We start from the raw sequence: 16205 nt of genomic DNA on the forward strand, positions 1-16205 counted from the left end.
CTCTGCAGGTGTCATGTGATTCTCCGAGGGAGCTGCAGTGTGAGCGGAAATGCTCTCGGTGGTGGAGAATGGACTGGACCCCCGGGCTGCCATCCCGGTAGGCAGTCGGAGAGGCTCAAGGGTGGGGAAGGGGGCACGGGACAGCCATGTCGTTGGTTTTCCTCACTTTGAAATGAATGAGTACTGTCTGGAAAGCGAGGCCTCGGGTTGAGAAAGAGTTATAGCAGAAGCAGGCTCTGAGGAGATCCTGCCCTTTCTAGAACATCTTCTTGGTGATGGAATGGGAATTGATAAAAAACGACGGATTTTAATACGGGCTGCCTAAAGACCAAGGATTTCTCAAAGGAAGTCATACATATGGGGCGCCTGGGTGGCTCACACGGTTAAGCGTCATGATCGTAAGCGGCTCATGGTCTTACAGTTTGTGAGGTCAAGCCCTGCATTGGGCGCTCTGCTGTCAGAGCAGAGCCTGCTTTGGATCCTCGGTCCGCTCTGTCTCTGCCCCCTCCCCCACAGGCACATACACGTATGCACATTCTCTCTCTCTCTCTCTCAAAAATAAGTAAACATTAAAAGAAGGGGCAGCTGGGTGGCTCAGTCGGTTGAGCATCCGACTTCGGCTCAGGTCATGATCTCACGGCTCATGGGTTGGAGCCCCGCATCGGGCTCTGTGCTGCCAGCTCAGTGCCTGGAGGTTGCTTCATATTCTGGGTCTCCCTCTCTCTCTCTCTGCCCTCTCCCTCTCATGCTGTCTCTCTCTGTCTCTCAAAAATAAATAAACATTAAAAAAAAAGAAAAGAAAAGAAGGCATTAGGGTGGCCTGGGTGGCTCAGACGGTTGAGCGTCCATTTGGCTCAGGTCATGATCTCACGATTTGGGAGTTTGCTGTCACCACCTAGCCCACTTTGAATCCTCTGTCCCCCTCTCTCTTTGCCTCTCTCTCTCTCTCTCTCTCTCTCAAGTCAAATAAGCAAACAATGAAAGAAGTATATGACCCATAAGTCATATGAAAAGATGTCTAACATCAAAAGACTGCATACTGTATGACTTCATTTACACAAAATGTCCAGAATTGGCAAATCCATAAAGACAGAAAGTAGATTAGTAGTTGCTAGGGGTCGAGGGAGAGGGGACTAGAGAGGAGTGACTGCTCATGGGCACAGTGTTCCTTTTTGAGAGAATGAAAATGTCCTAAAATTAGGTAGTGGCTGTAGTTTCACTATTCTGTGAATATACCAAAAATCACTGAACTGAATAGTTTAAATGAGTGAATTTTATGCAATGTAAATTGTGTCTCATTAAAGCTGTTATAAAGAAAAAAGGAACAGGGGCGCCTGGGTGGCGCAGTCGGTTGAGCGTCCGACTTCGGCTCAGGTCATGATCTCACGGTCCATGAGTTCGAGCCCCGCGTCGGGCTCTGTGCTGACAGCTCAGAGCCTGGAGCCTGCTTCGGGTTCTGTGTCTCCCTCTCTCTCTGACCCTCCCCCGTTCATGCTCTGTCTCTCTCTGTCTCAAAAATACATAAACATTAAAAAAAATTTTTTTTTTAAAGAAAAAAAGAACATTCAAGTTTTCTAAGAACATTAACATGAACTGTTTGGGCTAAGATAAAAATAAAACAGTAAAATATTTATCCATAATCCTATCAGCTAACAGTTCAAACCAGGTTTTCTGTATTCCCTCCCAATCCTTTTCCAAAACATAGGTATTTTGACATGCTTATATTATGACAGAACTGTCTTTATCTTTCCAAAGGATTTTACATATATGTATTTTATAATTGATTTATGTAACAGACCTTAACGGAATACTTACATGTGTCAGGAACCAGGCCAAGTGTTGAGGATGCAAGAATGAAAAAAAAAAGCAAGTCCTGCCCTCAGAGTAATCCCCCCCCCACCCCCCAACTCCTGTGCTGTAGGTCAGGAAGTATTCGTTCCGTTTAACAGATGAGGAAATTAAGCTCAGTGAGGTTAAGTGAAATGTCTGCAGTGACCCAGCTGTTGACCAACAGAGCTGAGACTAACATCTGCCTCTGACTGCCAGGTCAAGGATCTTTCCTTTTTTCTTTCTTTCTTTTTAAAGTTTATTTATTTATTTTAGGGGCGCCTGGGTGGCTCAGTCAGTTAAGCGTCCTGTTTCGGCTCAGGTCATGATCTCACGGCTCGTGGGTTCGAGCCCTGCATCAGGCTCTGTGCTGACAGCTCAGAGCCTGGAGCCTGCTTCGGATTCTGTGTCTTCCTCTCTCTCTGCCCCTCCCCCCCTCATACTTTGTCTGTCTCTCTCTCTGTCTCTCTCTCTCAAAAATAAACATTAAAAAGATATTTTTAAATAAATAACGTTTATTTTATTTATTTTGAAAGGGAGAGTGAGCATGAGCAGAGGAGGGGCAGAGGAGGGGCAGAGAGGGGGAGAGAGAGAGAGAGAGAGAGAGAGAGAGAGAGAGAGAGAGAGAGAATCTCAAGCAGGCTCCACACTGTCAGCACAGAGCCAGATACGGAGCTCAAACTCAGAAACCGTGAGATCACGACCTGAGCTGAAATCAAGAGTCAGATGCTTAACTGACTGAGCCACCCAGGTGCCCCTAGGATCTTTCGTAATGTGGACCATGCTCCTGTTTTCTTGGTGTTTTTATGGTTCTAAAGTGGCACTTGTAGCCTCTTCATGGAATCGTAGACCCCTAAACAAGGTGGAAAGCTTCACCCCTGCCCTAGATGGATCACCCAGGCTCCCACACCTGTAACTATGATGGAGCCGGTATTTAAACACAAGATTTCTATGGCTATCAAATCACTGAAGTTCGGTTTAAAAAGCAAAACAAAAGAAAAACATACAACTATCTTTGCAAAAAAATAACTATCTCTGGGGGGTATAAGTACATAATTTTCCTTTTCTCCTCTATGCTTTGTCTCTGTTTTCTTTCTTTCTTTTTTTAAAATTTTTTTCCAACGTTTATCTATTTTTGAGAGAAAGAGAGAGAGCGCGTGTGTGCGTGTGCAAGTGGGGGAGGGGCAGAGAGAGAGGGAGACACAGAATCCAAAGCAGGCTCCAGGCTCTGAGCTGGCAGCACAGAGCCCGACGTGGGGCTCGAACCCATGAACCGTGAGATCAGGACCTGAGCCGAAGTCGGACGCTCAACCGACTGAGCCACCCAGGCACCCATCTTTGTTTTCTATGATTAGCTTGTGCTAGTTTTGCTGTATACACACCCACAGGTAGACGTGAGGCGTGTGTGGGTGTGCGTGTATTTGGTGATAAGCACTTCCCTTCCAGGGGTCACCGCAGGATCTTCTAAAGGCCTGTGTTATGTCTGACACTGACTAGGTCATCAAGAAGAAGCTAGTGGGATCTGTGAAGGCGTTGCAGAAGCAGTACGTGTCCTCGGACACAGTGGTCACTAGCGAAGACGGAGATGCCAGCACCATGTGCAGTGCCCTGGAGGCTGTATTTATCCACGGACTGCATGCCAAGCACATCCGAGCCGAGGCCGGAGGGAAAAGGAAGAAGAGCGCCCACCAGAAGCCTCTGCCTCAGCCTGTCTTCTGGCCCCTCCTGAAAGCTGTCACCCACAAGTGAGATCAGCAGGGGAGGCTTTGCTTTGGGGAGGAGCTTCAGTGTGGGTGACCCTGGGCTCTCCCTCTACAGCTCTATGGGAAGGCAGCAGAGATGCTCTGTGTTCTAGAATGGAGATGGGTGAGATAGGGGTTATTGTTAGACCAAGCCTCAAGAGCCCCTCAGCGCACAGGCAATGGCCTGGGGCTGCTCAGGCCCCTGGCTGGTCGCCTTTAGCAGGAGCCGCTTTTTTGCCACACCGTGGCAAAGTTAGGTAGTTGGAACAGAGAATGTGTGGCCTGCAAAGCCTAAAATCTTTACTAAGTGGCCCTTGACAGAAGAGGTTTGCTGACCCTGCCTTGGAATGTTTGAACATCTCTATGCTAAGTATTATATCCTAAGAGGCTGTGGCATTTTTTAAAGCAGTGGAATCCAGATCATCTGAATATCCACCCTGGGACGTTTGCCTCTGCGGCCCTGGCCCTAACTGCCTGGGCTTTGGAGCAAGCAGCTGCTGGCACGTTGCCTCTAAGGGCTATTAAATGCCACCTGCAGCCTGAAGGTGCCTTGTCGGTCTGTATCTTCCTTTTCCTGCTGACTGCCACCGCCCTATCTCAGGTTCTTACCTCATTCCCAGGTGGCAGTGGCTTTCTAATTGTCCCCCTTATCTCATTCTGTCTGTCCTTAGGTCAGGCAGCTGGTCCACATTTATTGAGCTTAAGCTAACCCGAGCTCATTCCCTGAGCCCTGTGGAGCACGCACTCCTATGGGCGAGACGTGCTCAGGGCACTGTGATGGTCAGAGGAAGGGCATTTACATCAGACCAAGGGTTCGGGAACTGAGTTTGGTACCTGATCTTATCCCGAGCAGCCCACCCAGAAGTCTGCGTGACTGCGGTCGAGTCATTTCCCGGTGTAAAAACTCTCAGGCTCCCCAGTGCTAGCCTGGAGTCCCATTCACTTCGTTGGGGCCCCAGAATCTGTATCCTGACCAGGTTCCCAGGTGATTCTGACGCACAGCCAGGTGTGGGGACCCTTGCCCCACTTTGCCTCACCGGTTGGATGCTCGAGACCCTGCATCACCTGACTTTGCAACCCAATCAGCCGCTCCTCCTCCTCCCCGTGCTGTAACGGGAGTGCTCACCACTCCTGTTACACAGCTGCTGCTTCCCTACCCTTGGTGCCTTTTTGCTGTCAGTCCTTGGTGCCTAAGGTTCCCCTTCCATCTTTGCCGCTTGAAATCCCTCAAGGCCCAGCTCAATGCCTTGCCTATCCCTAATCCCTATGCCTAATCCCTCAATGCCTTGCCTAAGGCATTGTTCTTACTGCAACCTGGAAGTGATTGCCTTCCCCCCACCCCAGCTCTACTGACAACAGGGTTCACCTCCGTGTGCCCTTGAAAGGTAGTAACCTGGACTGAGGGCAGGACCATGTCTGTATCCTGTATCTTCACGGCTCCAAAGACCTGGCACTTAGGGGCTCATCAGATGTATGCCGGATGAGCAGGTGATGTCAAGGGCGCCTGGGGAGTTGTAACAAAAATGGCAATTATCCTGCATGACAGTAACCTCGAAAAAGTGGGGTGTTGTAGCTAAATATTTCTCAATTCCTTGTAGAACACTGCTATCTGAGATTTTTTTCCCAAGCCTGTATATACTTGCAGTCATTATTACTGGCTCCTGCTCACCAGTGGATAAAACAATCCTCCGTGATCTGAAATCATTTCTTGAAACAAGCCTGTCCTCTCCACCCGCAGACACATCGTCTCGGAATTGGAGCACCTGATCTTTGTCAGCACGGACGTGGGCCGCTGCCGGGCCTGGCTGAGGCTGGCCCTCAATGACGGCCTGATGGAGTGCTACCTGAAGCTGCTCCTCCAGGAGCCCGCCCGCCTGTGCGAGTACTATCAGCCCGCAGCCCTGCTTCGAGACGCCGAGGAGGGCCAGTTCCTCCTCAGCTTCCTGCAGGGACTGACGTCCTTATCCTTCGAGCTCTCCTACAAGTCCGCCATCTTAAACGAGTGGACGCTTACCCCACTGGCTCTCTCTGGGCTTTGCCCGCTCTCTGAGCTCGACCCCCTCACCACCTCTGGGACACAACTACAGCGGAAAGAGTCTCTGGATTCAATTTCCCATTCCTCAGGCTCGGAGGACATCGAAGTCCAGCACTCAGGCCATAAGATCCGACGGAACCGGAAGCTCACGGCCTCCTCCCTCAGCCTGGACACCGCCAGTTCATCCCAGCTGTCTTGCAGCCTAAACTCTGATAGCTGCCCACTCCAAGTGAATGGCTCCAAGAGTCCAGATCGTTCCGAGGAGCCCATGTCCTACGACTCCGATCTGGGGACAGCAAATGCCGATGACTCAGACCCGTCTCTGCAAGAGTGAGTGTCCTCCCCCCACTCCTTCTCCTCCCCCTGCCTTCCTTCCTTCCTTCTCCTCTTCCTCTTTCTCTCCCTTCCTATGGCATGTGATTGCCTGTCACTGAGCATTGAGCTCTCTAAGGGCATAAAGGAAAAGAGGACCGTGGCTCTTCCTCAGGGACTGGAGTTGCCGGGACTTATAACTGGAGGCAACATGGGGCAGCGAGGAGAATGGATTCAGGGAGGGCTCAGAGCTGAATCAGGCTCCGGCTCTGCCCCTGGCTGATCTTCGACAAGTTACCTAATTTGTCTGAGGCTTCGTGTAAAATATTATTGCCTCTAGGGCGGAAACTAACGGTTCGGAGTTAGATGTACGACTTCCAAAAGACGCAGTGAAGCCCAGCGCGTCAGGGTGCTCCGCTGCGACCTCCCAGAAGGCCTCTGAAGGACACAGACCCTGAATGAGGCCTGGAGGAGGTGGTGCACAAAAGGGGCCAAGCAAGTGAGTGGAGGAAGAGCACAGGGAGCAATGAACTTGACTAGAGAAGGGACCCTGGGCAGAGCTATCTCTTTAAAAGAACTTTTTTCTATTTGAGTATTGTTGACGCACGGTGTTATATTAGTCTCAGGTGTACAACGTAGTGAGTCACCATCTCTCTATGTTAACCATGCTCACCACAGCAGAGCCTTCTTCGTTCAGGCCCTTTTGAAACATTCGTTTTTTAATAGATTTATTTTTATGGTAAGAAAAAAAAGTCTACCTACAGTGAAACGTCTTTTCCACCTTTGTAACCATAATTATTAATTCCTTACATCTTTCTTTTTCTTTTTTTTAAAGTTTATTTATTTTTGAGAGAATGAGCAGGGGAGGGGCAGTGAGAAAGGGGGACGGAGGATCTGAAGCAGATTCTGTGCTGACAGCAGAGAGCCCAACGTGGGGCTCGAACTCACAAACTGTGAGATCATGAGCTAGGCTGAAGTCAGACATTTAACTGACCGAGCCACCCAGGCACCCCCTTTACATGTCTTTTTCTGATGTTTCTAAATGCATCTAACAGATATGAAAAGACTTTTTAAATGTCTTTTATATTTCTTATCTCTGCCCCATCCCCACAAAGCTATTATAAATATACTGTTTGATACCTTGTCTCAGAAGAGATCAGAATTTTTGTTTTGGAGCTTCATATCAGTTTCTTCAGTTTTTTTTTTTTTTTCCCCTGTGACATGTGTTTCCATTGTATGAATCTACCTTAGTTTATTTGGCCAGCCCTGTATTTACTGGACACTGGAGTTCACTCTTTCTATAAATAACCGTGTGTATGTGATCTTTTAAGTCTATGCAACTATCTCTGTTCAGTAAAGTCCCAGAAACAGAATTGCTGAGGCAAAGGATAAATGAATCTACAATTTTCATAGATAACCGCCTGTTTACACTCTGTCAGGAATGTACCTGTGCCCTCTCGGCCTTGTAGGCAGAAGGTATTATCAAACTTTTGGATATTTGCTCATCTAATAGGTAGAACATGATAAACTTTTTTTTCAAGTTTATTTATTTGTTTTGAGAGAGAGAGAGAGAGAGAGAGCAAGCGAGCATGAGTTGGGGAAGGGCAGGGAGAGAGAGGGGGAGAGAGAGAATCCCAAGCAGGCCCCTCGCTGTCAGTGCAGAGCGTGATGCAGAGCTTGATCCCAGGAACTGTGAGATCATGACCCGAGCCAAAATCAAGAGTCGGACGCTTAACTGACTGAGCCACCCAGGCGCCCCGAAAATGGTAAATTTTTATTAAGCGCTTCCTTCAGCCAGACCCATGTTCCCTCAGCCAGTGTCTAGGATCTTCTTTTCTACTCCTGTGTGCCCCTACCTTCTTGGTTCATTCAAGTCTTTACAGGTTTCCCAGCTGCTGTGGGAAGAACACCAGATTGGGTGCCGGTACGGACTGGCTTGTAGCAGGATCCGGCCTCAAGCCCTGTTCTACCAGTCACAAGTCCAGTAACGGCAGGCCAAGCGTTGGCTCTGTGAGGTTGTTTCTTCATCTGTAAAGTGGAGGCTCCCTCATAGGGATTCTCTGGCTGAGAATCAGATCAGATGCCTGGGGGCGAATTACGGCTGAAGCAGCTTCTGAGCAACAGAGCACATTAGCTAGAACTTTCAAACATCAAACAAGAATTTAGGTAGAACATCCTGGAAGGGAGCAATCCCCGCTCTATCGGCTGGGCCCATGGCGTGACTTAAGTTCACTCACCTGTCTGAACCCTTCCTTGTGTCTCCTCCTCCCACAGGCCAGCCCGCCGGCCCTCTGTCTGTCATGTGCCCTGCTTTTATCTTTCGTGAGTCTTGTGATTGGAAAATTCCAGCTTAAGGCCGTTGAATCAGTGACCATCCACCCTGTGTGGGAAGCGTCATCCTGGGCATTGTGGGAGAAGTCAAGGGAAGAGGGTCAGGATGTACAGACCAGCGCGGGGCAGTGGCGTGCGGAACCAGCAAACACAGAGCACACAGATGCACAAACACACATCCAGCACCGTCACTCTGAGTGCTGGGCTTGAAGTTATCTTCGCACGTCCACACACACCAGCTCTTAGAGGGTGTGTCTGAGGGTGAAGAGTCACATCAGCAGTTAAGAGTTCGCTTATTTTTGTCATATTACTTAAATATTTGTTTACGTGGATTTTTTAAAGTTGATTTATTTTGAGAGAGAGAGAGAACAGGCGTTCTATCAAAATAAATGTTAAAAAAAGTTTTTTAAAATCATCTACAAGTTAAACATAAAGTACAAAAGATGTAACATTCCAAGGAAATGTATTAACTTAATGTTTTCTGGAAACCAAACTGCAGTTTGCTTTGTGAATAGAGGATTGATGGCCTGAATAGCTTCTTTTGTGTTGGTTGGGTCTGAATTACAGTGATCGCTGAGAAGCACAGCTAGGGGCCGGTGGTTAGGAGTGTGGACTCAGGAGCCAGACTGCTGGAGTCTTCCATTAACCAGCTTTGCGACCCCGGGCAAGATACTCAACCTTTCTGACCTTGATGTCCTCATCTGCAAGACGGGGATAAGAATGCTAGGAAGTGAGTTAAGGTATGCAAAGCGCTTAGAGCAGTGCCAATCACAGGGTGAGTGCTCCATAGGCGGTGTCATCATCATTTTACTACTGGGGGTCCCCGTGATGTCAGTTCTCGCGCTACTTGTCTGTGTATACACGGCTGCAGATCTGTGCTTGGTGATATTTGTCAGAGGTCGTTATCATGAGGCCTTCTCTTGGGGGAAATGATTCTTCGCACATGCGGCCCCCTCCTGTACTTTCATGAGCACCCCTGACCGCCAGGTGGTGCCGTGGACCCCAACGCGCTAGTCCACGCGCTCAGGAAAAGCGCAGGCTCAGAATCGCTTGGCGGGGGCACTTTATGGGGTGGTCATGCTGATTCTCCAGCCCATGCTTTTATTCCACACCTACGCCTCTGTGTACGCGCAATATACGTATGTGTATAATACGTATATGTTTCCAGACTGTCTTCTAAATGAAAGCACAAACTTCTAGAATTTTTCAACAGGCAGTTTTTGAAAAACGCTGCCCTGAGCTGGACAGAAGTGGAAGGACCGGAGCGGTGTCACCGTTTCAGCCCTATGTTGGTTGCATTTTCTTCAAAAGTTTTGAAAATTCTCTTTCTTTCACTTTTCCTTCAAAACCTCATCTCTAGCACTTTTTCCCACTTGATGTGCATGTCTCTTATTCTCTCTGGGTCCTGCCGACCAGCTCTGATCCTGGTGAGACTCCTGTGAACTTGATTTCATCCTGACCGTGGTGTTGATTTGGTGGAAACTCTAATTTATCACACAAGCTTCTTGCTGTCGGGTGGTGTTTCTTTATTCCCACACCCAGTCCACTCCATCATTAAAATGTGTCTTACAGACGAGGGGTCATTTATAATTGATAACCATTTCGGTAATGCTGGTGAATCTTTCCGTAATTCTCTTTCCTTACATTTTTATAGCCATGTGTGTAGAGGCTAAGCAGTCTTGCCAGTGGCGATAAGAACAACCAATGACAAATTGAGGTTAATGTTTATTGAGTACTTACTTTGTGCCAGACACTCTATAAGCATTTTACCTATATGATCTCATTCAGCCTTGAACACAGTCATAGGTGGGTGCTGTTACCGTGCCGGTTTTACGGGTAAAGGAATGAAGTCCGTGAACTTTAGGAACCTATTGTGGGGCCACAGCAGTGTGCCAACCAAAGCCAACCAACATCACCCTTTAAGGAAACCCCTTACCCACTAGCTATGGATTTACCTATTCTGGACATTTAATACCAACGGAATCATACACTATGTGGCTTTTTGTGACCTCCTTCCTTCACTTAGTAGGTTTTCAGGGTTCATCCGTGTTGTAGCATGGGTCATGGCTGAATCATATTCCATTGTGTGAATACACCACAATTTGTTTTATCTTTTCAGTTAGTGGACATTTGTTCTATTCCTACTTTTTGGCTACTGTGAATAATATTGCTGTGAACACTCGTGTACAGGTTTTTGTGCAGACATTGTCTTTTCATTCTCTTGGGTATATACCCATGAGTTGAATTGCTGACTCATATGGTAACTCTATGTTTAACTTTTAAGGAACTACCAAACTGTTCTCCACAGAGGCTGCACCACTTCACATTTCCGCCAGCAGCGTGTAGGAGTTCCATTTTCTCTACACCTTTGCCAACACTTGTTATTCTCTGTCTTTTTAATTTTTAAAAAATTTTTAATGTTTCTTATTTTAGAGAGAGACAGAGAGAGAGAGAGAGACAGAGCATGAGTTGGGGAGAGGCAGAAAGAGAGGGAGACACAGAATCTGAAGCAGTCTCCAGGCTCCAAGCTGTCGGCACAGAGCCCGACACAGGGCTCGAACCCACGAACCGTGAGATCATGACCTGAGCCGAAGTCGGATGCTTAACTGATTGAACCACCCAGGTGCCCCTCTCTCTTTTTTATTATAGGCATCTTGGTAGGCATAAAGTAGTATCTTATTACGGTTTTGATTTGTATTTCACTCCCGTCTAATGATATCGAGCATCTTTTCATGTACTTTCCATTTGTATACCTTTAGAGAAGTGTCTCTGTAAACCTTTGCCCATTTTTCAGTCAGATTATTTGTTCTAATATTATTGAATTGTAAGAGCTCTCTATATTCTGGATACTAGACCCTTATCAGATATGTGATAATCCTTGGATATAAGATATGCAGATTTTTTTCCTGTTCTATGGGTTATCTTTTTACTTTCTTGATAGTATCCTTTTGAAGCCCAAAAGCTTTTAGTGTTGATAAAGTCCAGCGTACCTATTTTTTATTGTTTACTTATTTGTTGGCTGTCATATAAGAAACCATTGCCTGATCCAAAGATGTATACCTGTTTCCTTCTAAGAGTTTTATAGTTTTAGCTCTTACTTTTAGGTCTTTGATCCATTTTGAGTTCATTGTTTATATGGTATGAGGTAGGGGTCCAACTTTCTTCTTTTGCATGGGACTGTTCGCTTATCCCAGCACCATTTGTTGAAAAGACTATTCTTTCCCCACTGAAATGTCTTGGGCTGCAGATCAGTTGCCCATAAATGTATGGGTTGTTCACCAATGTTTGACTAGCATGTCTTGAAATGTTGTTTGGGGTTATGATGTAGATAAGAGCACACAGCTCAGCCAGAAGACATTAAGGTAGAAACTTGAGTTCTAAAATCCTTATGGAAATGAGCCCACATTAAGGGGAGTTTGGCACGTCTTCTGACCCAGTGTAAACCATTAGGGCAGATATGGGCAATCTCTTGGGCCCCGGGTAGCTTTGTTGTTGTAGGAATCTGTATTCACCCGTGACATACTCTATTGGTTCATAAACAAAGGAGGAGACAGCAAATAGTTCTAGTTCAGAAACAGAATGTGGATTCTCAGAAGCCTCAGGAGAAGGGGAGCAGCCACTAGCCAGTGCACATTTTAGAAGGCCCAGAGTAGTTTTCATGTGCGTGCGTGTGTGTGTGTGTGTATGTAAAGACAGTAACACTGGCTCCCTGTAGTCCCTGAAGCACCACTGAAGGGCAGGAAGAGGCAGTACCATTGGAAGAGTGAGCAGGTGCACACCCCATGTATACTTGCGTGCACACTCCTGCACCCCGTGTACACTGATCTCCGGCAGCAGGTCCTGGGAACAGGAGGCATCTGGGACCCCACATACGGCCCAGCTCTGGTGGACCAGCGCTTGCACCGGAGATCCCGGGCCCCGCAGTTCCCTTGGCCGCCCACTCTACCTCAGTCCCAGCTGGGGAGAAACTTTGTGAGGCGTGTCAGAGGAAGGCTTGTGTGTAAGCAGAGGAGCACGGTGGGTGGATGACGAGGATGTTTTGTTTTGGAAATCCCCAGACAGCAGTTTTGCCTTCTTACCGCCGTCCCAATAGCCTTGGGCATTCTAGCTGACAGCTTGTCACACAGGTTTCTCTGTTTAAAAACTTCCAGGGTATTGTCGGAATTCAGCAAAGCCCAGGTAAACTCTGTGCCAACCAATGGACTGAGCGGACTGAGTGGAGAAATGGAGATTCCCACGGGGCGGGCCTCACTCCCCCTCCCCGGCCTGGAGGCCAGCATCCCTTTTGATGTGCCCGCAGAGCCCCTCCCGCCCCAAGCATCCTCTGGGACTCAAGATGGGGACCGCAAGCAGGAGCCGCCTCCCCAGGCACCTGGCACCCTGGGCTTGCTGCAGTTGGGCACTGCCAAAGCTGTCCCCTCGGTGAGCATTTTAGACCAGAGGCCTTCCAGTCCCGTGGGAGAGGCGGCGGCCAGAGCATTCAGCCCGGGGAGCGGCCAGCAGAAGTCTGTGGAGGATGACGGAGCTGCACGGAGCCTTGGGGTGTCCTCACCCACCAGCCCGGTGAGTGATACAAGCTTTTCGGGGAGAGGTCTTGGGGAAATGTCTCAGAGCTGGTGCAGGGTCTCCCCAGCTAGCCACCCCGAGTGGTCTCTGCCTTGTCTCCATTAGCCCCTCATATCTGTCACGGCGGACGTGAGCCAGGCACGGTGCCAGTCCCTTCCCATGGGTCTCTCTTGTCCTCTCACATTGACCCCGTAGAGAAGATAATTCTCATCTGATCATAGACCCTGCGCATAACCACTGCCACTTATCAGCTCAAGGCCTCGGGCGAGGCCCTTTGCCTCACTGAGCCTTGGTTTCCTCCTCAGCTCTTGTTATTATTAAATTCAGATTTGCTAAAATACCAGACTTTGAGAATACTCATCTTGCAATATGAGCCAGGTTAGAACTGCACCATCCCCTATGGTAACCACTAGCCACACGTGGCTGTTGAATGAGCGTGTAAAATGTGGTTAGCTCAAACTGAGATAAGCTCTGTGAAATAAACACTGGATCTTGAAGGCTTCGTCTGAAAAAAAAAGAAGGTGAAATACTCAATCATTTATCGATTATGTGTTACAATGAAAATATGTTTGATGTTGGGTTAAATATAAAAGTTAATTACACGTGTTTCTTTTTACATTTTTTTTTAAATTTTTTTTCAACACTTACTTATTTTTGGGACAGAGAGAGACAGAGCATGAACGGGGGAGGGGCAGAGAGAGAGGGAGACACAGAATCGGAAACAGGCTCCAGGCTCTGAGCCATCAGCCCAGAGCCCGACGCGGGGCTCGAACTCCCGGACCGCGAGATCGTGACCTGGCTGAAGTCGGACACCTAACTGACTGCGCCACCCAGGCGCCCCTCTTTTTACATTTTAAAAACGTGGCTAGTAAAACATTTAAAATGATACATGTGGCTGGAATTCTGTTTCTGTTGGGCAGTGCAGCTCTAGAATGGGCCGGTCTCCTTTGTTGATAACCCCGAGGGAAGCCAGCCCTGGGAATCTCCTGCACAGAGCCATGGGTCAGAGGCTTGAGAACCATCGGCCCAGTGAAGCGGTTGTCAAAGCTGTGGACCTGAGCTCTTTGCCATTTCACATTTGTCCTTTAGGATGAATAGCCAGGGTAGGAAGTTGTATGCACGTGTGCATGCAGACATACAGAACCCCAGGTTTATCCCAGCTGTTGTCTGGGGTCACGTTAGGATATAGTCTTGCTTTTTCAGCTCCATCCGTGCATATCTCTCATCCGGTAGCTTCCAGATCCTGTAACTCAGGATGGGGCCAAGGCCGTGAAATAGATTAGGACACGCGCTCGCGCGCGCGCGCACACACACACACACACACACACACACACACACACACTTTTAAATAGCTTTATTGAGATATAACTCATATACCATACAATTCACCTAATTAAAGTGTATAATTCCATTTTTTTTCGTATATTCACAAGGTTGTGCAGCCATCACTACAATCGAATTTGAAAATATTTTCATCCCCCATAAAAGAAATCCCTTGGGATGCCTGGGTGGCTCAGTCGTTTGAGGGTCTGACTTCAGCTCAGGTCATGATCTGTGGTTCACAAGTTCGAGCCCCATGTCGGGCTCTGTGCTGACAGCTCAGAGCCTGGAGCATGCTTCAGACTCCCTCTCTCTCTGCTCCTCCCCTGCTGATGCTCTGTCTCTATCTCTCTCTCAAAAAATAAACAAAAACATTTAGAAAGAAAAGAAAAGAAATCCCTTACCATTAGCAGTGACGTCCCATCCTCCTCCTCCCGCCTCACTCCCCTCATCCCCTGGCAACTACTTATTTCCTTTGTCTATAGATTTGCTATTCTGGACATTTCACAGAAATGGAATCCTGTAATATGCAGCCTTTGGTGACTGGCTTCTTCCAATTAACATACTGTTTTCAGGATTCATCGTTGTTGGAGCCTGATCTGTGCTTCAGGGAGTAATAATTCATTGTAGATTCCTTTGTATGAACCCGTCACATTTTATTTTGTCCTTCATCAGTGGATAGACTTTTGTTTTTTTCCCCCCATTTTTTTGGCTAATATAAATAACACAGCCATGAACATTCATGTACAAGTTTTTGTGTGGGTATATTTTTGATTGTCTTGGATGTATACCCAGCAGCAAAATCTCTGGGTCACATGGTAACTCTATATTTAACCTTCTGAGGAACTACCAAACTGTTTTCCTAAGCAGCGGCCCCATTTTATATTCCCACCAGCAATGTATTCCATCCTCACCAACAGTTCTTACTGTCTTTTTAAAAATTGTCATTATAGCTAGCAGGCGGCAGGAGCAGTATCTACTTACGGTTTTGATTTGCGTTTCTTTAATGACTAATGATGTCAAGCATCATCTTGTTTGTGTGACTTTTGGCCATTTGTAGATCTACGTTGGAGGAATGTCTATTCAGAACCTTGGCCCATTTTTATTTTATTTTGTTTATTTTTCACTTATTTATTTTGTGGGAGTGCGGGCATGAGTAGGGGAGGGGCAGAGAGAGAAGGAGAGAGAGTCCCAAGCAGGCTCCTTGCCGCTAGCACAGAGCCCGATGCAGGGCTTGAACTCACGAAACGTGAGGTCACAACCTGAGCCAAAACCAAGAGTCAGATGCTGAACCCACTGAGCTACCCAGGTACCCCTTGGCCCATTTTAAAATGGGATTATTTGTCTTTTTATTATTGAATTATAATAGTTCTTTATATATTCTGGGTTGTATACCCTTATTAAATACATAATTAGCAACTGTTTCCTCCCATCCTGTGAGTTGTCGTTTCACTTTCTTGGTGGTAACATTTACAGCATAAACGTTTTCAATGTTGATAGAGTCCAGTCTACCTATTTTTTTCTTTCGCCATTTGTGCTTTTGGTGTCCCGTGTATACCCGTTTCCTAGCCCAAGGTCACAAAGATTGATGCGTTCTTCTAAAAATTTTATAGTTTTAGCTCTTACATTGAGATCTATGATCCATTTTGAGTTGACTTTTGTATATGGTATAAGGACGAGGCCCAGCTCGATTCTTTTGCATATTGATGTACAGTGGTACCAGCACCATTTGTTCAAAAGACTATTATTTCCGGGCGCCTGGGTGGCTCAGTCGGTTAAGCGTCCGACTTCAGCTCAGGTCGTGATCTGTGGTTCGTGAGTTCGAGCCCCGCGTCGGGCTCTGTGCTGACGGCTCAGAGCCTGGAGCCTGCTTCCGATTCTTGTGTCTCCCTTTCTGTCTGCCCCTCCCCTGCGCGCGCTCTCTCTCTCTCTCTCAAAAATAAAGATTTTTAAAAATTTACCAGAAAAAAAGACTATTATTTCCCCCTTTAGAACGTTTTCGAGGAATGCTGTAAAGTGATCTTTAGTACACATCTCAGTGAGTACTTATATACGATGTACCCTCTATGGCC

The 16205-nt window shown here is 47.3% G+C and overlaps 1 pseudogene; it reads left to right on the forward strand.

Moving 5' to 3' along the window:
• The window catches only part of LOC147570833 (pleckstrin homology domain-containing family M member 1-like), a 48307-nt pseudogene that overhangs the window by 5859 nt on the left and 26243 nt on the right, over positions 1-16205 (forward strand).

Source organism: Puma concolor, unplaced genomic scaffold, assembly GCF_028749965.1.
Source record: "Puma concolor isolate L17-30 unplaced genomic scaffold, mPumCon1.1.hap2 unalloc_scaffold_83, whole genome shotgun sequence".
In the NCBI taxonomy this organism is placed as follows: Eukaryota; Metazoa; Chordata; class Mammalia; order Carnivora; family Felidae; genus Puma; species Puma concolor.